This window comes from Triticum aestivum, chromosome 7A (genome assembly GCF_018294505.1).
Source record: "Triticum aestivum cultivar Chinese Spring chromosome 7A, IWGSC CS RefSeq v2.1, whole genome shotgun sequence".
In the NCBI taxonomy this organism is placed as follows: Eukaryota; Viridiplantae; Streptophyta; class Magnoliopsida; order Poales; family Poaceae; genus Triticum; species Triticum aestivum.
In genome coordinates this window covers 724,248,256-724,274,318 of record NC_057812.1, presented here as the reverse complement: position 1 = coordinate 724,274,318, position 26,063 = coordinate 724,248,256, and positions in this window count along the sequence as shown.

Below are 26,063 nucleotides of genomic sequence, written 5' to 3'. Positions count from 1 at the left end.
TATAGCTCTGCCGCCGAACAGCGCCTTGGAGGCCGCACACGCATCGGTTTCGACCATTGATTCGGAACCTACTGCGCCGATCGAGGATCAGCGGTTGGACGCTGCCTCAGGGGCTGCGATCTCAGAGGCGATCGAGCCGAACTCCAGCCCCGCACTCCGCGTGGCCCGAGACTCCGAGGAGCCGGATTCCTCTCCGATCTCCGAGCCCCCCGCACCCCTGCCAATCGAATCCGATTGGGCGCCGGTAATGTAGTTCACCGCCGCGGACATCTTTCAACATTCGCCTTTTGGCAACATCCTGAATTCCCTTAAGTCTCTCTCTTTATCAGGAGAGTCCTGGCCGAACTACGGTCAGCAAGGGTGGGATACGGACGGTGAGGAAATTCAAAACCCACCCACCACCCACTTTGTATCCACTGTCGATGATTTAACCGACATACTGGACTTCGGCTCCGAAGACATCGACGGCATGGACGATGATATAGGAGACGAACAGGAACCAGCACCTGTACGGCGCTGGAACGCCACCTCGTCATATGACATATACATGGTGGATACTCCAAAAGACGGAGATGGCGATGGAACAATGGGGGATGACGCCCCCAAGAAACAGCCAAAGCACCGGCGTGAGCGGCGCCGCTCTAAAACCTGCCAAAGCAAAAACGGTGATTCCGGCACGGGAGATAATACTACCCCGGATAGCGCCGAAGAACTCCCACCCCAACAAGATTCGGCACAGGAAGATGGAGAAGCCAGCCCTCATGAGAGAGCGGCAGACCAAGAGGTCGAGGATGATAAGTATATGCCTCCCTCCGAAGACGAGGCAAGCCTCGATGACGACGAATTCGTCATACCATCAGACCCCGCCGAACAAGAGCGTTTTAGACGCAGGCTTTTAGCCACGGCAAGCAGCCTCAAGAAAAAGCAGCAACAGCTTAAAGCTGCCCAAGATTTGCTAGCTGACAGATGGACTGAAGTCCTTGCGGCTGAAGAGTATGAACTCGAACGCCCCTCCAAGAGTTACCCAAAGCGCAGGCCGCTACCCCGATCAGGGGAGGAAGCACCTACATCACTAGCGCATGACATGGCAGACCGGCCACCTCGTGGCCGCGACAGAGAGGCCTATCAGCCCTCCACCCAAGCCATGCCCCGACGCTGCACAACTAAGGCACGGGAAAATGCGCCCGACCTGCAAGACATACTGGAGGACAAGGCAAGACAGACAAGATCGATCTACGGATCACGCAGGCGCCCTACGGCATGTGACAATGATCTTCACGCCGGATACAACAAATCCGGCCGGGCCGAACACAACAGACATAGCTCTCCCGAGCTGCGTCGTGATATAGCCCAGTACAGAGGCGCCGCACACCCGCTATGCTTCACGAATGAAGTAATGGATCATAAAATTCCAGAGGGCTTTAAACCCGTAAACATCGAATCATACGATGGCACCACAGACCCGGCGGTATGGATTGAGGATTATCTCCTTCACATCCACATGGCACGCGGCGATGATCTACACGCCATCAAGTACCTCCCGCTCAAACTTAAAGGACCGGCCCGGCATTGGCTTAACAGCTTGCCAGCAGACTCAATCAGTTCTTGGGAGGACCTGGAAGCCGCATTCCTCGACAACTTCCAGGGCACTTACGTGCGACCGCCGGATGCCGACGACTTAAGCCACATAATTCACCAGCCAGAAGAATCATCCAGACAATTCTGGACACGATTCCTAACAAAGAAAAACCAGATAGTCGACTGTCCGGACGAGAGGCCCTAGCAGCCTTCAAGCATAACATCCGCGATGAGTGTCTTGCCCGGCACCTGGGACCGGAAAAGCTGAAATCCATGGCAGCCCTCACGACACTCATGACCCGCTTTTGTGCGGGTGAAGACAGCTGGCTAGCTTGCAGTAACAACTTATCAAAGAACCTTGGTAATTCGGATACCAAGGATAAAAGCGGCAGGACACGTCGGAACAAACAAAAACGCCGCGTTAACAGCGACAGCAATGAAGACACGGCAGTCAATGCCGGATTCAGAGGCTATAAATCCGGTCAGTGGAAAAAGCCATTCAAAAAGAATACTCAGGGCCCGTCCAATTTGGATCGAATACTCGATCGCTTGTGCCAGATACATGGCACCCCCGAAAAGCCAGCCAATCACACTAACAGGGATTCTTGGGTGTTCAAGCAGGCAGGCAAGTTAAGAGCCGAAAACAGAGACAAGGGGTTGCACAGCGACGACGAGGAGCCCAAGCCGCCGAACAATAATGGACAGAAGGGTTTTCCCCCGCAAGTGCGGACGGTGAACATGATATACGCAACCCACATTCCCAAGCGGGAGCGGAAGCGTGCGCTATGGGACATATACGTGATGGAGCCAGTCGCCCCAAAGTTCAACCCATGGTCCTCCTGCCCAATCACTTTCGATCGAAGGGACCATCCCACTAGCATCCGTCATGGCAGCTTCGCCGCATTGGTTCTCGACCCAATCATCGACGGATTTCACCTCACAAGAGTCCTCATGGACGGCGGCAGTAGCCTGAACCTGCTTTATCAGGACACAGTGCGGGAAATGGGTATAGATCCCTCAAGGATCAAACCCACAAGAACGACATTTAAAGGCGTCATACCAGGTGTAGAAGCCAACTGTACAGGCTCAGTAACACTTGACGTGGTCTTCGGATCCCCGGATAATTTCCGAAGCGAAGAGTTAATCTTCGATATAGTGCCGTTTCGCAGTGGCTATCACGCCCTGCTCGGACGAACCGCATTCGCAAAATTCAATGCGGTGCCGCACTACGCATATCTCAAACTCAAGATGCCAGGCCCTCGAGGAGTAATCACGATCAACGGAAACACCGAACGCTCCCTACAAACGGAGGAGCATACGGCGGCTCTCGCAGCGGAGGTACAAAGTAGCCTTCTTAGGCAATTCTCCAGTCCGGCCATTTAAAAGCCAGACACTGCCAAGCGCGCCCGGAGTAACCTACAGCAGGACCGCCTGGCACATTCTGAGCAAGCATAGCAATGCGGCCCCAACCCCAGCTTTCGCGACCTAGCGAAACCAGCACCTCGTGTACATAACTACGCCCTTGAAATACCATGGGCACAGGGGAAGGGGCACAATAACGGCACGCCCAAAATATGGCTTAAAACGTACCAGGGGCTGCTGGATTCTTTTTTTTTAATTTTTTCTTACTTTCAGCACTCCATACTTCGGACGACCTGTTCGGCAATTCGATTGCCGCACAAACGATGCAAGATCCAGGGAGGCAGATAAGCCATGCCGCATTATGGAACTCCTAGGTGGTCTCTGTTACGAGCGGTATACCTACTTCATATATAATTCCGCGGCCTGCCCCTGGTCAGGACATACTAAATAGTCCAATATCTTTTGCTTACCGCACCATTTGTATCGTTCGGCTTTGATAAATAGCCTCTCCATAAATAATGCCTAGATTTTTGTCTATTTTTTGCATTACTCTTTTCATATATATGTTCATTAATGACATGCCGCACCCGTACATAGTGGTACGGCAAGTACGCCAGGGGCTTCAGTACCCTTTAATATGGTGTGAGAAGTCCGTACACTTTCACAAGTGCGGCACCCTGAACTTATATTACTATATGCATTAGCTCCGAATCATGATTTGGGTTAATAGTTGGGTTTGCCCGGCTCCTATGTTTTGGTACCTTACGTTCCGCTATATCGGCTAAGGTAGCACTAGGAGAACCACTGCGATTGTGCCCCGGTTGAGCTGGGTTATGCACATCAGTGGAGAAAGCTAAAACTGACTGTCATGATGAGGCGAGAGACCGGTCGCTGTTCGAGAGGTTTTTTGAGTCCCTAAAGGCTTATGCTGCTTCGACCGAGGAGCTGGATAACCCCAGCCAAGGCGTGGATAGCGCCCCGAACTCAGTCTTTCGAACTAGGGGCTTCGCCGAAATTTAAAATTATAAAGTTCTATGGCTAAGTGAGAGTGTTCAAGCATTATAGTCCAATTACCTGGTTCGTCGTGCTGAGCGCCTCCCTCAAAGGACCCAACCATGGGAAAAAGAGTGCCCAGGTTTATCACCGAACACCCCAGCACTAGTGGCATGGGGGCAGAAGCCGACGACTGGCCATCTCTCAATTTTTGATAAACGGCCGCACAGAAAATAATATTTTAAATTCAATAAGCATTTCTTAGCGCATATGAACAAGTTTTCAGCGCACAGGATAAACACGAGCGAATTCATTCAAAAATTACATCCTTGGGGCACTCATCCGCCACAAGGCGGGCACCCGCAAGAACATCCTTATAGTAGTTCTCCGGCTTGCGATGCTCCTTCCCCGGCGGCGGCCCGTCCGTCACAAGCTTCTCACCGTCCAGCTTACCCCAGTGCACCCTTACACGGGCAAGGGCCCTACGGGCACCTTCAATGCAGACAGAGTGCTTGATGACCTCGAGCCTTGGACATGCCTCCACCAGCCGCCGCACCAGCCCGAAGTAGCTCCCAGGCAGGGCCTCTCCGGGCCACAGCCGAACTATGAAGCCCTTCATGGCTTGTTCGGCCGCCTTGTGGAGTTTGACCAGCTGTTTCAGCTGGTCGCTCAAAGGCACAGGGTGTCCGGCCTCAGCATACTGAGACCAGAACACCTTCTCCATCGAGTTGCCCTCTTTAGCTCGGTAGAATGCAGCGCCATCGGATACGCTGTGGGGAAGATCTGCGAATGCCCCTGGAGAACTCCGGATTTGGGTACGTAACAAGTAGTTCACTTTTATATTTCTGCTTTGCATAAAGAATGCCTTACCGCTGCTATCTTTTTCACATCCTCCAATTCTTGGAGGGCCTTTTGGGCTTCGGCCTTGGCAGACTTGGTAGTCTCAAGGGCCGTCGCGAGCTCGGACGCTTAGGTCTTCGACTCAAGCTCCAAACTCTCATGTTTTTTCATGAGAGCCTGAAGCTCTTGCTGCATCTTGCCGACCTGAGACCCAAGTTTCTCTCGCTCGGTGCGCTCTGCGGCCGTTTTATTTTCGTCCTCGGACAGCGCCTGCTTGAAGGTCGCCACCTCAGTCATGGCCCCTACAATAAGCAGTTCAATCATGTTATTTTTTTGCAATGACGCCTCTCTATAGGCACCTTTTTATAAGGTATTTCTTACCTTCTTTCTCCTCGAGCCGCTGCTTGGCCAGGCCGAGCTCTTGCCAGGACCGCTCGAGTCCCTATTTCAGGGCATCCACCTCCGCAGTCAGTGCAGCGGTGGCTAGCAGCGAAGCCTACATACGCATATTGACTCTTCATTATTAGACTCCTGCAAAATTTAATACATCCTCTATTCGGCTTTTCTTTCCGAACACCAAACAGAGCATCAGGGGCTACTGTCTATGCGGTAATATTTTTACATATTTTTACTTACCTCGAAGCCTGTTAGGAGGCTAGCGCAAGCTTCACTCAGCCCGCTTTTGGCGGAATGAACCTTCTGGATCACCGTACTCATAATAGTACGGTGCTCCTCGTCGATGGAGGCACCTTCAAGCACCTCCAGCAGATTGTCCGGCGCCTCCGGTTGGACGGAGGCTGCCGGCTCAGAAGGCTTTCTCCTCTTGGAAGGAGTTCGCCTGCCGCGGTCTGGAATTGTTGAAGATTCCGGCACGGTGTCCGGCTTAAAGCCGGACATGGAGCCCTGGGGGGTCTTGTCCCCATCACTCCTGGGGTCCGGGAGGTCGCCTAGCGGCTCCTCCAGGACCACCTCCTCCTGCCTTGGAGCTTGTTGCGACGCCACTTCGACGTCGTCCGCAGTGCGGGGGAGACAGCGGGCGGAACAGAGTTCACGTCCGATGAATCCAGGGAGCCGCTCGACGACTCGTTGAGTGCGTCCCGGGGCGGGCTGCATGATTACATTCGACATTAGGGAAAGCTGTGCAATAAAGGAACATCATGAGTTACTCTAATACCGGAACTTATGATTTCGCCAGATGCTTGGCCCTGTCCGGCCACTCCTCTTCGCCCTCTTCAGCATCAGGGGCGTAGTCCGGCGGAGGGGTCTTCCTTTTCCTAGACCCCTCGGCCTCTCCCGTTGGGGCAGCCTTCCTCTTCTCTCCTCCCTCCACTGGAGAGGGAGAGTTTTCTTCTTCCTCCTCCTCGTTCTCGCGGGAGGAGGACGCCTCGGACTCGTCAGATGATGAGTCCGACACCACCACGTTGCGGGCACTCTTTCGAGTCCCCGTGGTCTTCTTCTTCTTGGCCTTCTTCTCCGGCACCACATAAGGCGCCGAGGCCAGCAGCTTCACCAGTAAAGCTGGGGCTGGATCTTCGGGCAGCAGAGCCGGACAGTTAATCGGCTTGGCTATCGCCCGCCAAGCCTGTCAAAGGTAGGGGAGTGCAGATCCCGCATAGTGTCAAACTATGAAAAAGGCTTAACATCCTTTGAAGGGTGTAGATGGCATACCTTGCTAGCGTGACGCTGCGAGCTGTATCCGCGGTCCTCGGAAGCGGATGCGGGTGCCTCGGCGCCCTTGAATAGCACCTTCCAGGCGTCTTCATACGTCATGTCAAAAAGCCTGTTGAGGGTTTGGTGCTGCGCCGGGTCGAACTCCCACAGATTAAAATCCCGTTGTTGGCACGGGAGGATCCAGCGGATGAGCATAACCTGGATTATATTAACAAGCCGGACTGTCTTGTTCACCAGGGACTAGATGCATGTTTGCAATCCGGTCACGTCTTTTTCGTCACCCCACGACAGGCCCGTCTCTTTCCAGGACATAAGCCGCGTGGGGGGTCCGGATCGGAACTTGGGGGCTGTGGTCCATTCCGGATCGTGTGGCTCGGTGATATAAAACCACCCGGCTTTCCATCCCTTTAGGGTCTCCATGAAAGAGCCCTCGAACCATAGGACGTTGGCCATCTTGCCCGCCATAGCGCCTCCGCACTCCGCCTGGCTGCTGTGCACCACCTTGGGCTTGACGTTGAAGGTCTTGAGCCAGAGGCCGAAATGGGGGCGGACGCGGAGAAAGGCCTCACACACGACAATAAATGCCGAGATGTTGAGGATGAAGTTTGGAGCCAGATCGTGGAAATCCAGGCCGTAGTAGAACATGAGCCCCCGGACAAATGGGTGGAGTGGAAAACCCAGTCCGCGGAGGAAGTGGGGGAGAAACACGACCCTGTCATGGGGCCTTGGGGTGGGGATAAGCTGCCCCTCTTCGGGAAGCCGGTGTGCGATGTCCTTGAACAGGTATCCGTCCTTGCTTAGCTTTTTTACTTTACCCTCCATAACGGAGGAGACCATCCACTTGCCTCCGCTCCGGACATTGCTAGAGAAGGTTGAGGTGGGAAGTGCGGGCTGGGGGCTGGAGCTTGGGTGCGCAAGAGATGGGTAGGCAGAGGAGGAAGAAGGCGTAGGTAAAGAGGTGGATCCTTGTCCCCTTATATAGGCGGACGCGTTTGTGCGTCCCCACGTGCCTAGTAAAACTCGCTTTCCTCCCAAGTGCCGTGATAAGTGGCGCGGTTGGGTTACCCACGTTCGTATTGATGAGAATCCCATAAAAGGGGGTACACGATCTCTGCTTTGACAAGACGTGCCAAGGAAACCGCCTCGCAAAACATGCTGAGGTGAAAAAGTAAAAACGATTCGAGTAAAGGACTTGGCTGTAGTGTGTTGGCGCACTGCGGAATACGTCGGCACATTTGATTTGTGTAAATATTGTTCTCTCTATGGCATTATGTGGAAGCTTATTTTGCAGATCCGGACACTACTCTTGGTGTTTACAAACTTCTATGAAGGACTTGGAGGAGGAACCCGCCTTGTAGTGCCGAAGACAATTTTGCATGCCGGACTCGTCGTCATTGAAGCCTGGTTCAGGGGCTACTGAGGGAGTCCTGGATTAGGGGGTGTTCGTGTAGCCAGACTATACCTTCAGCCGGACTCTAGGACTATGAAGATACAAGATTGAAGACTTCGTCCCGTGTCCGGAGGGGACTTTCCTTGGCGTGGAATGAAAGCTTGGCGATGCGGATATTCAAGATCTCCTAACATTGTAACCGACTCTATGTAACCCTAACCCTATCTGGTGTGTATATAAACCAGAGGGTTGTAGTCCGTAGGACAGAATCAACTCCATACACACCAATCATACCATAGGCTAGCTTCTAGGGTTTAGCCTCCTTGATCTCGTGGTAGATCTACTCTTGGACTACCCATATCATCAATATTAATCAAGCAGGAGTAGGGTTTTACCTCCATCGAGAGGGCCCGAACCTGGGTAAAACAAAGTGTCCCCTGTCTCCTGTTACCATCCGACCTAGACGCACAGTTTGGGACGCCCTACCCGAGATCTGCCGGTTTTGACACCGACAGGGACCAAAAGGCATCCACGCGTCAGCAGCTGGCAAGAGCTGGGGTGTTTTTAAGGTGGGGGGGGGGGTTAGGTGGTTTTGCAGGGTTAATTTAGGGTGTCCATATTGTGTGAGCTAGCTAATAGAGAGAAGTGTCCTTTCTCCATGCTTGGTCCACGCTAGCTACCATATGTATAGAGAGAACACAACACGCGATCTAGTAAGCAAATGAAGGAACCATTAAGTACACAAGATTATCATGAACATATACAGAGAGAAGTGATCGATCTCTCTTTCTCCGAGAGATTAGTCGAGCAACAAGTGTTCGTATATCTATCCGACGCTACTAGCTACATATATACAATATCAGATCTCTTACAATCCCTAACATCTAATTTCAAATTCGACATGGTATTCTCCGGCTTTATTTATGACGTGGTCAATAAAGAATCCCGCCAATTCCTCTTGAATTGCTCGTATGCGATCATGTCGTAGGAGTTCATCCCGCATCTGCCACATCTAATTTGAAGAAGGGCGTCAATACATATATATGAATGAAACCCAACACACATGATGGTAATAAAATAAAATTGTGAAAATTATTGCTAAAGCTTAGATGTTGTCGTGTTGTAGATGAACTCGAAAATGTAGTATCCACAAAAATCATTCCCGGCTGCTATCTCTTGAGCATGTGTTGTTTTTCCCTTGAAGAGGAAAGGGTGATGCAACAAAGTAGCGTAAGTATTTCCCTCATTTTTGAGAACCAAGGTATCAATCTAGTAGGAGACAACGCACAAGTCACCTAGTAGCTGCACAAACAATCAAGAACCTTGCAACCAACGCGATAAAGGGGTAGTCAATCCCTTCACGGTCACTCGCAAAAGTGAGATCTAATAAAGATAGTAAAGTAAATATTTTTGGTATTTTTGTTGTATAGATTGGAAAGTAAATATTGCAAAATAGTAAACAAGATGTGATGAAAATGAAAGAGATGCAATATAATAAGAAAGAGACCCGGGAGCCATAGGTTTCACTAGTGGCATCTCTCAAGATAGCATGTATAACGATGGGTGAACAAATTACTGCCGAGCAATTGATAGAAAATCACATAGTTATGAAGATATCTAAGGCAATCATCATGAATATAGGCATCACGTCCGTGTCAAGTAGACCGAAACAATTCTGCATCTACTACTATTACTCAACACATCGACCGCTCTCCAGCATGCATCTAGAGTATTAAGTTCATAAGAACAGTGTAACGCATTAAGCAATATGACATGATGTAGAGGGATAAACTCAAGCAATATGATATAAAACCCCATCTTTTTATCCTCGATGGCAACAATACAATATGTGCCTTGCTGCCCCTACTGTCACTGGGAAAGGACACCGCAAGATTGAACCCAAAGCTAAGCACTTCTCCCATTGCAAGAAAGATCAATCTAGTAGGCCAAACTAAACCGATAATTCGAAGAGACTTGCAAACAAATCAAATAATGCATATAAGAATTCAGAGAAGAACCAAATAATATTCATAGATAATCTTGTACATAAATCCACAATCCATCGGAACTCGGCAAACACACCGCAAAAGAGTATTACATCGAATAGATCTCCAAGAACATCGAGGAGAACTTTGTATTGAGAATCAAAGAGAGAGAAGAAGCCATCTAGAAAATAAATATGGACCTGAAGGTCTGTGGTATACTACTCACGCTTCATCGGAGAGGCAATGGTGTTGATGTAGAAGCCCTCCGTGATCGATTCCCCCTCAAGCAGATTGTCGGAAAAGGCCCCAAGATGGGATCTCACGGGTACAGAAGGTTGCGGCGGTGGAAAAGTGGTTTCGTGGCTCCCCCTGATGTTTCTAGGGTATAAGAGTATATATAGGCGAAAGAAGTACATTGGTTGAGCTATGAGGGGCCCACGAGGGTGGGGGCGCGCCTACCCCTCTGGGCGCGCCCTCCTGCCTCGTGGCTGCCTGGTGGCGTTCCAGACTTCGACTCCAAGTCTTCTTGATTGCTTTTGGTCCAAGAAAGATCATCGCGAAGGTTTCATTCCATTTGTACTCCGTTTGCTATTCCTTTTCTGCGAAACTCTAAAATAGGAAAAAGAACATAAACTGGCACCGGGCCTTCGGTTAATAGGTTAGTCCCAAAAATAATATACAAGAGCATACTAAAGACCATTAAACATGCAAAGCAGATAATATAATAGAATGGAACAATAAAAAATTATAGATACATTGGAGACGTATCAAGCATCCCCAAGCTTAATTCCTGCTCGTCCCCAAGTAGGCCAATGATAAAAACAGAATTTTTGATGTGGAATGCTACCTAACATAATTATCAATGTAATTTTCTTTATTGTGGCATTAATGTTCAGATCTGAAAGATTCAAGACAAAAGTTTAATATTGACATAAAAATAATAATACTTCAAGCAAACTAACAAAGTAATCACGTCTTCTCAAAATAACATGGCCAAAGAAAGTTCATCCCTACAAAATCATATAGTTTGGCTATGCTCCATCTTCGTCACCCAAAATATTCAAATCATGCACAACCCCGATGACAAGCCAACCGATTGTTTCATACTTTAGTATTCACAAACCTTTTCAACTTTCACGCAATACATGAGCATGAGCCATGGACATAGCACTATAGGTGGAATAGAGTGGTGGTTGTGGAGAAGACAAAAAGGAGGAAGGTGGTCTCACATCAACTAGGCGTATTAATGGGCTATGGAGATGCCCATCAATAGATATCAATGTGAGTGAGTAGGGATTGCCATGCAACGGATCCACTAGAGCTATAAATGTATGAATGCTCAACAAAATAAACTAAGTGGATGTGGATCCAACTTGCTTGCTCACGAAGACCTAGGGCATTTGGAGGAATCCCATTATTGTAATATACAAGCCAAGTTCTATAATGAAAAATTCCCACTAGTATATGAAAGTGACAACATAAGAGACTCTCTATCATGAAGATCATGGTGCTACTTTGAAGCACAAGTGTGGAAAATGGATAGTAGCATTGTCCCTTCTCTCTTTTCCTTTTTTTTTGTGTGGCTTCTTTGGCCTCTCTCCTTTTTTTATTTCCTCGCATGGGACAATGCTATAATAATGATGATCATCACAGTTCTATTTATTTACAACTCAAGGATTACAACTCGATACTTAGAACAAAAGATGACTCTATATGCGTGCCTCAAGCAGTGTACCGGGATGTGCAATTAATCAAACGTGACATGTAGGAAAAAATTATGAATGGTGGCTTTGCCACAAATACGATGTCAACTACATGATCATGCAAGGCAATATGACAATGATTGAGTGTGTCATAATAGACAGAACGATGGAAAGTTGCATGGCAATATGTTTCGGAATGGCTACGGAAATGCCATAATAGGTAGGTATGGTGGCTGTTTTGAGGAAGGTAAATGGTGGGTTTATGGTACCGGCAATAATTGCGCGGTACTAGAGATGCTAGCAACGGTGGAAGTGTGAGAGTGCGTATAATCCATGGACTTAACATTAGTCATCAAGAACTCACATACTTATTGCAAAAATCTAGAAGTCATCAAAACCAAGCACTACGCGCATGGTCCTAGGGGGATAGATTGGTAGGAAAAGACTATCGCTCATCCCCGACCGCCAGTCATAAGGAAGACAATCAAAGAAACACCTCATGGTTCAAATTTGTTACACAACGGTTACCATACGTGCATGCTATGGGACTTGCAAACCTCAACACAAGTATTTCTCAAATTCACAATTAATCTAGTAGCATGACTCTAATATCACCATCCTCATGTCTCAAAACAATCATCAAGCATCAAACTTCTCATAGTATTCAATGCACTTTATATGAATGTTTTTATTATACCCATCTTGGATGCCCATCATATTAGGACTAGTTTTATAGCCGAAGCAAATTACCATGCTGTTCTAAAATACTCTCAAAATAATATAAGTGAAGCATGAGAGATCAATAATTTCTATAAAATAAAACCACACCGTGCTCTAAAAGATATAAGTGAAGCACTAGAGCAAAATTATCTAACTCAAAAAATATAAGTGAAACACAAAGAGTATTCTAATAAATTCCGATTCATGTGTGTCTCTCCCAAAAGGTGTTTACAGCAAGGATAATTGTGGTAAACTAAAAATCAAAGACTCAAATCATACAAGACGCTCCAAGCAAAACTCATATCATGTGGTGAATAAAAATATAGCCTCAAGTAAAGTCACCGATAGACGAAGACGAAAGAGGGGATGCCTTCCGGGGCATCACCAAGCTTAGGCTTTTGGTTGTCCTTGAATTTTGCCTTGGGGTGCCTTGGGCATCCCCAAGATTAGGCTCTTGCCACTCCTTATTCCAAAATCCATCAAATCTTCAACAGAAAATCTCAACAGAAAACTTCAACAGAAAATCTCATGAGCTCCGTTAGTATAAGAAAACAAACCACCACTTTAAGTTATTGTAATTAACTCATTCTTTATTTATATTGGTGTTAAACCTACTATATTCCAACTTTTATATGGTTCATACCCCCCGATACTACTCATAGATTCATCAAAATAAGCAAACAACACAAGAAAAACAGAATCTGTCAAAAACAGAGTAGTCTGTAGTAATCTGGAGGTTTCGAGTACTTCTGTAACTCCCAAAATTCTGAAGAATTAGGGCAACCAGGATAACAATTATATTGATCTACTGCAGTTGGAATTGGTATTTTATCACTCTCTAGTAAAAAATGATAATTATTTTCATGAGCGCATACTTTCTGTTTTCATCACCAAGATCAAACAACAATCACCCAAGAAGATCCTAAAGGCATTACTTGGCACAAACACTAATTAAAACAAAAAAACACAATCATAACAGGAGCTAGATGAATTATTTATTACTAAACAGGAACAAAAAGCAAAGAACAAACATATAATTGGGTTTCCTCCCAACAAGCACTATCGTTTAACGCCCATAGCTAGGCATAAAAACAAGAATAGATCTAGGTATTGCCATCTTTGGTACGCAATCCATATGTGGCTCTCATAATAGATTCATAAGACTATTTAATTTTCTTCCTAGGAAAGTGTTCCATGCCTTTCCTTAACGGAAATTGGAATCTAATATTTCCTTCTTTCATGTCAATAATTGCACCAATCGTTCTAAGGAAGTCTACCAAGAATAATAGGACATGTAGGATTGCAATCGATATCAAGAACAATGAAATCTACGGGCAAATAATTCCTATTTGCAACAAGAAGAACATCATTAATCCTTCCCATAGGTTTCTTAATGGTGGAATCGGCAGGATGCAAATTTAGAGAACAATCATCAAATTCACGGAAACCTACGACATCACACGAAGTTTTTGGAATCGTGGAAACACTAGCACCCAAATCACACAAAGCATAACATTCATATTCTTTAATCTTAATTTTAATAGTAGGTTCCCACTCATCATAAAGTTTTCTAGGGATAGAAACTTCTAGTTCAAGGTTTTCTGCATAGGATTGCATTAAAGCATCAATGATATATTTAGTAAAAGCTTTATTTTAATTATAAGCACGAGGAGAATTTAACACGGATTACAACAAGGAAATACAATCTATCAAAGAGAAGTTATCATAATTAAATTCCTTTAAATACAAAATAGTGGGTTCCTTGCTATGTAAAGTTTTGACCTCTTAAATCCCACTTTTGTTAATTTTTGCATCAAGGTATAAAAACTCCGAATCATTGGGATGCCTTTTAACTAAAGTTGACTCATCTCCAGTCCCATCTTTATCAAGATTCATATTGGAAAACAAGGATTTAATAGGAGTCACATAAATCGCTTTTAGATCTTCATCATTATTAACATGAAAACTAGAAGAACATGCTTTCACAAAGCAATCTTTTTAGCATGCATCCTAGCGGTTCTTTCTTTGCACTCAGCAATGAAAATTCTCATGGCTTAGAGAGACTCATTGTCGATGCACAAAAGGAGGGGTCCAATTTTGAATCCCATTACTTGTGCGTGGGCAGTTAGAGCCGCGCCTGCGGCCACACCTAGCGGGTCAGAGGAAGGAAGCAAAACCACAAGACAACCAGAACAACGCCAAGCCAGGAACACGAAGAGCAGAGGGGTGTCGGTGTCAAAACCAGCGGTTCTCGGGTAGGGGGTCCCGAACTGTGCATCTAAGGTGGATGGTAATAGGAGGCAGGGGACACGATGTTTTACCCAGGTTCGGACCCTCTTGATGGAGGTAAAACCCTACGTCCTGCTTGATTTATTCTTGATGATACGAGTATTAGAAGAGTTGATCTACCACGAGATCGGAGAGGCTAAACCCTGGAAGCTAGCCTACAGTATGATTGTCTGTTGTCCTACGGACCAAAACCCTCTGGTTTATAGACACCGGAGGGGGCTAGGGTTACACAAGGTCGGTTACAAAGGAGGAGATATACATATCTGTATTGCAGAGCTTGGCTTCCACGCCAAGTAGAGTCCCATCTGGACAAGAGACGAAGTCTTCAATCTTGTATCTTCATAGTCCAATAGTCCGGCCAAAGGATATAATCCGGCTGTCCGGAGAGCCCTAATCCCGGACTCCCTCAGTAGCCCCTGAACCAGGCTTCAATGGCGATGAGTCCGGCGCGCAGTGTTGTTTTCGGCATTGCAAGGCGGGTTCTTCTCCAATTTCCAAGTGTTTGTAAGCAGTGTCCGGCCCCATAAATGTTGAATCTCTTGGCTTCTGTGCCCAATAAGGGCTATCTCCCATGCGTCGAATGAATACGAGGCACTAGGGCATTTTTACATTTGCCCCCCCTAGCCAGATAAATAAATTGTCTATTAAAGGGATAGGGATTCTTAGATCCGATCCACACCATCCTCCCCTCAGCGAGAATCCATCAGAGAGTGTTTCGGAAAGATCCATTCCAGCCTGGCCAACCTCCGCAGCTCCTCCTCCCGCCCCGGTAGCCCTAAGCCCGGTGATTGGGAGAGCTGTTCAGTCCGACACAATCGATTGGTCGAACTGCAGACCAAGGGATTTCTCCCTCCGGCGTATATGGTGCCCGTTCGAGCCGGGCTTGCCACCTACAATGGCGGGGAGCAAGCGGAGAGCTTTCCCTGTCCCTCCATGGGGGAACGGGTCTGCCTTGTTCCTTATTTACTAAGGGGACTCGGATTTCCAATTCATCCATTCCTCCGCGGGCTCCTGGAGTTCTACGGCCTCCAATTACACAATTTCACCCCTGCCTCCTTTCTACATATCGCCGGCTATGTTGCTCTCTGCGAGTTGTTCTTGGGCTGCGAGGCTCACTTCGAGCTGTGGAAAAGGCTATTTTGCCTTGTCCCTCGCACACAGAGGGGATCACTTTATCAAGTGGGCGGAGCCGAAATATGGCGCATCGCCGATACTGGATACCTGTCCGGTACCCCAAAGAAGTCGTCCGAAGACTGGCCTTCAGAATGGTTTTATATGGAGGACGTTCCCCTTCCGGACCCTGTTCGGCGGTGTCTTCCTAATTTCAACAATGCTCCTTTGAAGAAGCGCCAAAGTTGGCGCCCACGGAGCCCCCAGGTGGAAGACAACAGAGAAGTCCTCTATCTGATGAACCAGATCAAATCTCTGGCTCAATCAGGATTGACAATAATCGAAGTTATGTCGATTTGCATAATGCGGGGAGTGCAACCACTTCAATATCATGGGCACCCCATGTGGTGTTATAATAGGGCGGATGACGCCACCCGTTGCGGGCGTAAGGGTCCGGACAATGCTATCGCTTTAGCGAAAATTCTGTCCGAATTGTTCAAGGGTGAGGAAGAGGAGTTCACCCGCATCAAGCCACGGGATGGATTCTCCATGTACAATCCTCCAAGCTGGGTAAGTTATATCTCCCTGCTCCCATTTTTCCTGCATTCTTTGTCGTAAGTATTCACCTTGCCACTTTGCGGCAGGAACTGCGAAAAGCCATAAAGGAGGTCAGCATCCCTTCTCCACAACCAGAGGACCCTGACCGGGCCCTCGACTCCGGACTCGAAGAAGATTCGGCCATATTCGTGGAGCTGATAGACCGGCAGTTCTATCAGTTAAGCCGCGACGATGCCATGGTGGCCATTACGGCCGACTATCCCGGACTGCTCCCTGCATCGCACGTAAGAAAAAACCAATAATCCCAACTCCAAAAGTAGGATCCCCTTTTAGACACTTCACCCACCATATACACACGGCATTTTTTACAGGGAAGGCATTCGGGACGCCCTGCCGAACCCGCAGCAACGCGCCAACAGGAGGCACCGAGGCCGGGTAGGCCAAAAAGGAAGGCGGTCAGGACGGAGACGCCGGCGCAAAGGTATAACAAACCCCGCTCCGTGGTTGTCGTCTTTCTCGAAATATAATGACGCCCGTGTTTCTTTAACAGAAAAAACGCTCGCTGGAATATGTCTGGCGATGTTACTAATCACGCTTCCACCAGCCGGGCGCCAGGACCGGACATAGAGGCGGAAGCCGATATGGGGTGGGCACCGGATAATCCCCCTACAGAGGATTCAGATAGATTATCCGCTACAAATTCAAAGGTGGAAAGCGCCATGAATCATAGGCGCCGCCGGGCCGTACTCCATGACGCTTGTTTCTCACTAGAGGCATTTGATGCCTTCAATTCTGGAGAGGCGTACCTCCGAGCTGCTCAAGATGGTCTAGCCAGAGCCACGGATCAGTATGTAAAGGATGTACGGGTAAGTAAATCTAACGATTTATATGTATCAGTAGCCCCTGAGACTTGAAACAGTTAGCAGAATTGATTTAAGGATCATCTTTATTCTGGAGGTTCTTACAGAGAAGAATACTAGGCTGTCACAGGAGCTAGGGGAATGCAAGACCCAACTGCGAGCTGCTGTGGCCGCATTGCAGGAACTGAAAAATTCACCTGCTGGTAACATTTACTTTAAAGAATGATGGTTACCATATAATGTGCGGCATGGCTGCAGATCTAACAACAGATGTTGCAGATGAATCCGGAGGAAATCCGGAGGACCAGCTTGTTATGCGACAGCTAGAGGCTGGCAAACGCGTGCTGACTAAGGTTAGGCGGGAGAAAAACAATCTCCAAGATGCCAATATTAAGCTGAGCGTGGAACTAAAAGACGTTCGGGGCTAGCTTGCAGACTCCGAGAAGGAGAATAAGCGGCGTCGGCGCGACATTTTCAGTAAGTGCTTGAACGAATCCTTTTAAAAGAGTTCGGCGTAGAAGCCGACTAACAGCGTTATGTCTATAGGCGTGCTGACTGGTCATCCCGTGGAGGAAATGCCCGGGTCTATGGGTGATATTCTATCCGAGCTATCACATCTGCATGAACAAGTTCGGCAGGGGATGCAGGGTGTTGCCCAGGCCTTGTTGCCGTCCGTCTCCCTGCTAGAGGGCATTGCAGAGCTTGCGGAGAAGCTAAAGGGAGCACAGCGGCGCTTCCGATTATGGAAGATATCAGCCTGCCGACAGGGTGCCTGAGAAGCCTGGGCCATGGTGAAGACGCGGTATACCAAGGCAGACCCAAATCACATGGCCGAGATTGGACCTGTGGGGCCCGATGGAAAAGAGATCCACGTTAGCTTAGTTTATGGGCAAGTAGAATTAGCCGCAAAGTATTCCCAACAGGATTGTAAGCTAGACCCCCTGTTGGATGGTATAGAAGAGGAATTTAGTCAGTCTGCATGACTATGTAATGAAAGTGACATGTATAATGCCTTCTAGACGGACTGTAGATCATTTGTCTTGGCGGCCCTTTTCGCTTCAACCTCGGGACCCGATAGTCCGGAGTGTATCCGAATACCCGCGAAGTTATATAAGAACCGGGGCATGCGTGGAGACCAGGCGTAGGGGTCATAAGTGCTTGAACAGACAAGTGCCCAACTAGTTATGTTATATTACATGGGTAGTAAGAAACATCTTCCAGGGAGAATAGTTCCGTTAAGGGTTCCTTTCCCTGGGTAAGCATGCCCTAAAGTGCATGTCCGGACTGCGATAGGAAACGCAGGAAAAACATCTGGGGGCAGATATGGAAAATAAATAAAAATCAGACTTTGTTCACCGACCGAATATTCCCTTCAGAACGCTTGCTTTCGGCTTCACCCAGTCTAAGGTACACATCCGGCTGACCCGGTAGTAATAATCGCAGAGGTGCTCCCCTTATGCCCTAGCCGAATTAACGGGAACGTAGGGCATAAATACAAGAGCCTGGCAACCTAGCTTGGCCAAAACTTAAGTCATATCGATGCATATAATGCAGAAAAAGGTACATGTGGAAGCATAACACATGTGCGGGGCACGAGGCCCAAATAAATAATCAAGCTTCTGTGAAAGAAGCCCCCAGGTATGATGAGTGCGGATAGTGCATCTGTAATGTGCAAACGAGGTGCAAGTTGGCCTTTGAAGGCCTGGAGAAAGAATAAAAGAAAGAAAGAAAAACAAGACAGATAATGTATAAAAAATGGACAGAGGAAGGGGACGAACACAGAGTCCGGTGCTAGGCGTAGAATCTTCGGAGCCTGGCCGCGTTCCATGGGTTTGGCTTGAGTTGATTAGTCGATGCATCCCGCAGTCGGTACACTCCACCGGTCAGAACTTGGTCAATAAAGAAGGGACCTTCCCATTTGGGCTCGAGCTTGTTCTTTTTCTTATCCGGCAGGCATAGAACTAGTTCGCCAATGTTATTAGTTTTGGCCCGTACATCTCTGCTTTGGTATCTGCGAGCCTATTGCTGATAAAATGCGGAATGGGCTTTTTCCATGTCGCGCTCCTCCTCCAAGGTGTCCAGACTGTCCTGCCGATCAAGCTCGGCTTCTCTTTCTTCGTACATGAGCACTCGAGGTGAGTCATGAATTATGTCACAGGACAAGACTGCCTCTGCGCCGTACACCATAAAGAAGGGTGTATATCCGGTACTACGGTTCGGCGAGGTCCGCAGCCCCCAGAGTACGGAGTCGAGCTCCTCTACCCAGTGCGTGTTAGACTCCGTTAAGGACCGCACTAGCCTGAGTTTAATGCCGCTCGTTATAAGACCATTCGCACGCTCCACTTGACCGTTGGTTTTGTGGTTGATGGACCGAAGCATAATCGAGCCTGATGCCCATTTTTCTGCACCAGAGTTTTACCTCATCGGCAGTAAAGTTCGTGCCGTTGTCAGTGATGATGCTGTGAGGGACGCCATAATGGTGTATGATCCCGGATATGAAGTCTATCACCGGTTCGGATTCGGCTGTTTTAACAGGTTTGGCCTCTATCCATTTGGTGAATTTATCCACCATGACCAGTAAGTATTTTTTCTTTCGGGTTCCCCCTTTAAGGGGTCCAACCATGTCAAGCCCCCAGACCATGAAGGGCCATGTAATGGGGATTGTTTGGAGGGCGGTGGGTGGCATGTGGCTTTGATTTGCAAAGAGCTGGCAACCGGCGCAGCATTGGACCAAGTCCTGTGCATCCGCCCGGGCCGTTGTCCAATAGAATCCTGTACGGAAGGTCTTGCTGACAAGAGCCTGGGCTGCGGCATGGTGACCGCTGAGCCCGGTGTGAATTTCTGCCAAAAGGTTCCGTCCTTCCTCTTCAGAGATATACCTTTGAAGGACTCCGGTAGTGCTTTTTTTATACAATTCTCCCTCATGGAACCTGTAGGCCTTAGATCGCCGCACTATGCAGCATGCCTTATTTCGGTCCTCCGGAAGTTCCTGCCTAGTTAGGTAGGTCGGGATGGTTCTGTCCATGGGGCTATGATGGCCATTATTACGTGGGCCAAAGGTGTTATTTCGGTGGCGGAGCCTCTGATTGTGTCAGAGTGTTCGATATCAGGTATTTTGGCCGGGTCCGAATTATTGTTACCTATGTCCCCTTCCCATACTACGGATGGCTTGAACAGCCTCTCCAGAAATATGTTGGGGGGGGGGGACCGCGTCGCGTTTTGCGTCGATGTGGGCGAGGATATCCGCCGCCTGATTGTTTTCTCGAGCCACATGATGAAATTCGAGCCCCTCGAACAGAGCTGACATTTTTTGGACGGCGTTGCGATAGGCCGCCATTTCCGGATCCTTGGCATCAAAGTCTCCATTTATTTGGGATATTGCGAGGTTTGAATCCCCCCGCACCTCTAGGCGTTGAATGCCCATGGATACTGCCATCCGGAGACCACGTAAAAGGGCCTCATATTCGGCTACGTTGTTGGAGTCCTTATACATTATCTGGAGTACGTATTGAACTGTATCTCCGGTTGGGGACATCAAAACAACGCCAGCCCCCAGACCAACCAACATTTTGGAGCCGTCGAAGTGCATGATCCAGTTGGAATACGCGCCGTACTCTTTAGGGAGTTCGGCTTTCGTCCATTCTGCGACAAAGTCGGCCAGTACTTGCGACTTAATGGCTCACCGTGGCTTGTAAGTTATGTCAAACGGGAGGATCTCAATGGCCCATTTGGGAATTCGGACAGTGGCGTCGCGGTTGTTTATAATATCATTAAGTGGCACTTCCGAGGCTACTGTTATCGAACACTCTTGAAAGTAGTGTCGCAGTTTCTGGGATGCCATGAATACCGCGTATGCTATCTTTTGATAATGCGGGTACCGTGACTTGCATGGAGTAAGGACAGTGGATACATTGTAGACCGGCTTTTGAAGGGGGAATTTATGACCGTTCGTTTCTCGTTCGACGACGAGCATTGCGCTCACAACTTGATGGGTTGCCACAATGTATAACAGCATTGGTTCGCCAATGTTTGGCGCGGCCAGGACTGGGTTGGTTGCTAGTATGGCTTTTATTTCTTCCAATCCGGCTGTGGCGGCATCCGTCCACTCGAAGTGTTCGGTGCGCCGTAGGAGGCGATAAAGGGGTACTGCCTTTTCTCCCAGGCGGGAGATAAAGCGGCTTAGAGACGCCACGCATCCGGTTAATTTCTGGATTTGTTTGAGATCTGTTGGGATATCCAACTATGACAGAGCTCAGATCTTGGCCGGATTTGCTTCAATTCCTCTGCCGGATACAATGAAGCCCAGGAGCTTTCCGGCAGGCATGCCAAAAACGCATTTTTCCGGGTTGAGCTTGATGTCATATGTTCGGAGGTTATCGAATGTGAGTCTCAATTCATCTACTAGAGAGTCGACATGCTTGGTTTTGACGACCACATCGTCTACGTATGCCTCCAATGTTTTGCCGATCAGGTTTGCCAGACATGTCTGAATCATGCGCTGATATGTTGCACTAGCGTTTTTGAGCCCAAAGGGCATTGTGCTGAAGAAGAAGGGGCCGTATGGTGTGATGAATGCCGTTGCGGCTTGGTCGGGCTTCGCCATCTTAATTTCGCGGTAGCGGGAGTATGCGTCGAGGAAACACAATGAGTCGTGTCCTGCGGTAGCATCAATAATTTGATCGATGCGGGCAGGGGGAAGGGATCCTTTGGGCAGGCCTTGTTGAGGTCCTTGAAATCAACGCACAGGCGCCAGGATTTATCCTTCTTTGGTACCATCACCAGGTTTGCTAGCCAGTCCGGGTGTTTTATTTCTCTAATGAAACGCCGAAGAGCCTGCTTGACCGGCTTGAATCCTTTTAGGATATTGAGGCTGCGCTTGGCCAGCCTGCGTGGTATTCCAGGCATATCTGAGGGATGCCAGGCAAATATGTCCCAATTCTCGCGCAGGAAATCTCGTAGTGCGGCGTCCACGGCGGGGCTTAACCGTGCCTCGATAGTGGCTGTTTTTGTAGGGTCCGTTGGATGGACTTGGATTTTGACTGTTTCATCCGCTGGTTTAAAGGAGGTAGACTTGGATCTCTTATCAAGTATCACGTCGTCCCTATCCACCATGGAGCACAGCGTAGTCAGTTCTCGGCCGCGAGGGCTTCGGATAATGCCTCGAGGGCCAATGCGGCTGTCTTGTTTTCGGCGCGGAGTGTTGTGTCTGGATTGCTAGCGAGAGTGATGATTCCATTGGGCTCGGGCATTTTGAGCTTCATGTACCCGTAATGGGGTATGGCTTGGAAGATTGTGAACACCTTCCTCCCTAGAAGGGTGTGGTATCCGCTATTGAACGGGGCCACTTGGAACGTAATCTCTTCGGACCTGTAATTCTCCGGCGTGCGGAACACCACATCTAGTGTCATTTTGCCTGTACAGCGCGCTTCTTGACTGGGGATTATTCCTCTAAAGGTTGTGCTGCTTTGCTCGATGCGGTTCCAGTCTATTTCCATTTTTTGAAGGGTTTCCTCATAGATGAGGTTTAATCCGCTGCCGCCATCCATGAGCACCTTGGTGAGTCGAAAGCCGTCCACAATTGGACTAAGAACCAATGCGGCTGGTGCTCGGGCTGTTCGGAATCTAGGTTCGTCACTGGCATTGAAAGTAATAGTCGTGTCACTCCATGGGTTTATTGTCGCCACGTGGTAGATTTCGGCAAGGCTGCGGAGTGTTCGCTTTCGCCTATTATTTGATGTGAAGGTTTGGAAGACCGTTAATACCGTACTTGTATTTCTGGGATGGTGCTCTGTGGCTTCTGGAATTAGGAGATCCTCGCCAGTTTTGGCTACCTGCCTGAGTATCCAACATGCTCTAAGGCTATGTGTTGGTATGGCGCCCTCCGTACTGTGATTTTATAGGGTCCATTGAGCCATCCCTCCAGTACGGTTCCATGCCCTATAGAGGGTTTTTGCTTTTTGGTAGTTGACCCGGGTGTCTTTTGATAGTGCACCCTTTTATTTCGGACTGGGTTCGTATTTAGGGCCGGATTATCCCAAAAGTTTGTTTCGGTTTTCCAGGCACTTTCCATCGCACAATATTTTCGTACTATGGATGCCAAGTCAACGAAATGTGGTATCTCACGGTGATTTATGGCGTTAAGGATTCCCTTGTCCGTGCAATTATTGCAGAAAAATAAGATTGCGTCTTCCTCGCGACAGTCCTTAACCTTGTTCATCGCAAGGAGGAATCTGGCCCAATAGTGATGTACTATTTCCTGGGGCTCTTGCCTGATGTGGGAAAGATCGCTTATGTTTGGGTGGGTGGGTGGAATTGAATCCGAACCCTTACCCGATCTGGGATCCAGGGGCCGAGGAATTTCCAATTTTGGAAGTTCTGGTTTCGGGGTGTTACCCGATAATCCTGGCCCGCTGCCTGACTCTAAGGTCAAGGATTGGATGTTTTCCTTCCGCGAACGGGCGTCCGGCTCGGAGAGCTCGGGAATCCGGACATAGTTGGTCCTCAAGATAGAGGAAAGGTCGCCGCACTGTTCCTCCACCACTGCAATATGATGGGTGACCGGTGGAGAATTAATCTCCCTTTGATCGGGTTTAAGCCCAATCCGATCATAGTCCATAGCGACTCCCAAGGCGGCGATGCAATCCAAGAGCTCGTTTAAGGAAGCGAGCTCCATTGGATCCATCTGTTCAGCGAGTGCCGATTTGATGTGGAGGCTGTTTTCGATGACCCGAGAAGTCATCGTCGGCGCGGCAGCCGAACAGGCGGTCATGATGAAACCGCCTAGCCGAAGAGTTTGGCGGACAGCCAAAGCTCCCCCAACAGTAGTACCGTCTTTAAAGATGAGATGATACATCCTTCCTTCTGGTGACGGCACAGTGGAACTCTCAATGAAAGCACCAATGTCGGTGTCAAAACCGACGGATCTCGGGTAGGGGGTCCCGAACTGTGCGTCTAAGGCGGATGGTAATAGGAGGCAGGGGACACGATGTTTTACCCAGGTTCGGGCCCTCTTGATGGAGGTAAAACCTTACGTCCTGCTTGATTTATTCTTGATGATATGAGTATTACAAGAGTTGATCTACCACGAGATCGGAGAGGCTAAACCCTAGAAGCTAGCCTATGGTATGATTGTCTGTTGTCCTATGGACTAAAACCCTCCGGTTTATATAGACACCGGAGGGGGCTAGTGTTACACAAGGTCGGTTACAAAGGAGGAGATATACATATCCGTATTGCCTAGCTTGCCTTCCACGCCAAGTAGAGTCCCATCCGGACACGAGACGAAGTCTTCAATTTTGTATCTTCATAGTCCAACAGTCCGGCCAAAGGATATAATCCGGCTGTCCGGAGACCCCTAATCCCGGACTCCCTCAAGGGGCGAGGTGGACTCCCCCGGCAAGGCCCTTGTCGGAGCGGCCTCCGCAGCCCTGGCAAGAACTTGCCGGGGCTACTTGCCCAACACCAACGTCGCAGCCACCCTTGAGCCTGTGAGTTCCAACGCCATCGACAGCATTGGAACCTAGGCTCGGGAGGCACCTCCATGGTGGCATGCAAATCTTTGTGGAAACCAGAAACACACAAGACTAGATGACGCCAGGAAGACGACGATCCTCGACAAGATCCTTGCAAAGGATACCCACGAGACCCCCGGCAAGACCCTTGCTGGGGATGACCAAGATGCCGCGGCAACACCCTTGCTGGGGCCCCGGCAAGACTCTTGACGGAAACATCTATGGGGCCGCAGTCAGGCCCACGTCTGCCAAGACTCCACCACCGTTCCCATGCAGCTGCTAGGCCACCAGCTGGGCAAACCCCTGCATGGCGATGTGCGGCCTTTAGGCCGACTCGGCAAGCACCTGCGTAGCAACGTGCGGCCTCTAGGCCGACTCGGCAAGCACCTCCCTGGTGGCATGCATATCTTCGTGAAGGTTCAACCATCACGCCAACTCAGGAGCCAGCCAACGTAGCACTACACGCCTCGTCAGTTCGGACGCGCGTCAAAACCAGGCGAGGCGGCGATAGATGGGACGAGCTTCCTTGTCGTTTCCGATAAAGCAGGATGGGCACGCCGGCAGCGCATTAAATGTGTTTGTCCTACGGTGCCAGGAGATAGACCTGATTACAGTATACCTTTCCACCTCATGTGTGCCACTGTGGCAGCCCCTTTTGACTATAAAAGGAGGCCCATAGCATACTGAGAGAGGATTCGAATCTTTTGGACGACGCACGCATCGTAGCTAGTTCAAGAACTCAAGAACACTCAAATATACACCCTAGAAGGACTAAGGTATTATGCATCCTTGCGGCCCGATCCTGGGTAAATGATCCTCCTGCTGGCTTCTAGACACGCTCTTGGCACAACCCCACTCTAGACCCGCTGTTGGCACAACCCCGCACCCTAGAAGGGGTGCCAGCGATCCCATAGTTGTCATTTCCCCCGACATCTCTGGCGCGCCAGGTAGGGGGTGCGCGGTTGTGAAAATCCGGTTTGAAGGTTAGCACACCGACTTCACCATCGCCCTGGCCCCCGAGAGAAAGGGGATCACGGCAATCGGTTCGTCCAGGGCCGGCCTGTCCGCGCCAGCACAAGCAGATGGCCGGGAACCCATGGATGGGGCCGAAGACGTGGCCCGCGAGCGTCCATGACATTCTGGCGATCAAAGCTAGGCGAGCGGCATCGTTCGAATCCGAGACGACGAGCTGCGCGCCGCTGGGTCCGGGGCGGGGTCGTGCGGCCTACGGGCGGCACAGCAGCTTCTACGGCACCCCAGTTGGCGCCCGCGCCACGCCCTTCCTAGGCCGCACGCGATGAGCAACACCGCGATGCCGGAGCCCCTAGTCACCTCCGCAGAAAGAGTCCTATGCGCCACTCGCAGGATGAACCAGGCCGGCTTGTGCGCCCTGATGCCGGTGCGGGCGGCACGCGACCGTGAGACCGTGACCCAGCCCCTTCTAACCTGGTTAGAAGTCGGAGCGCATCACAGTCTATGCAGATCTAGCTGCC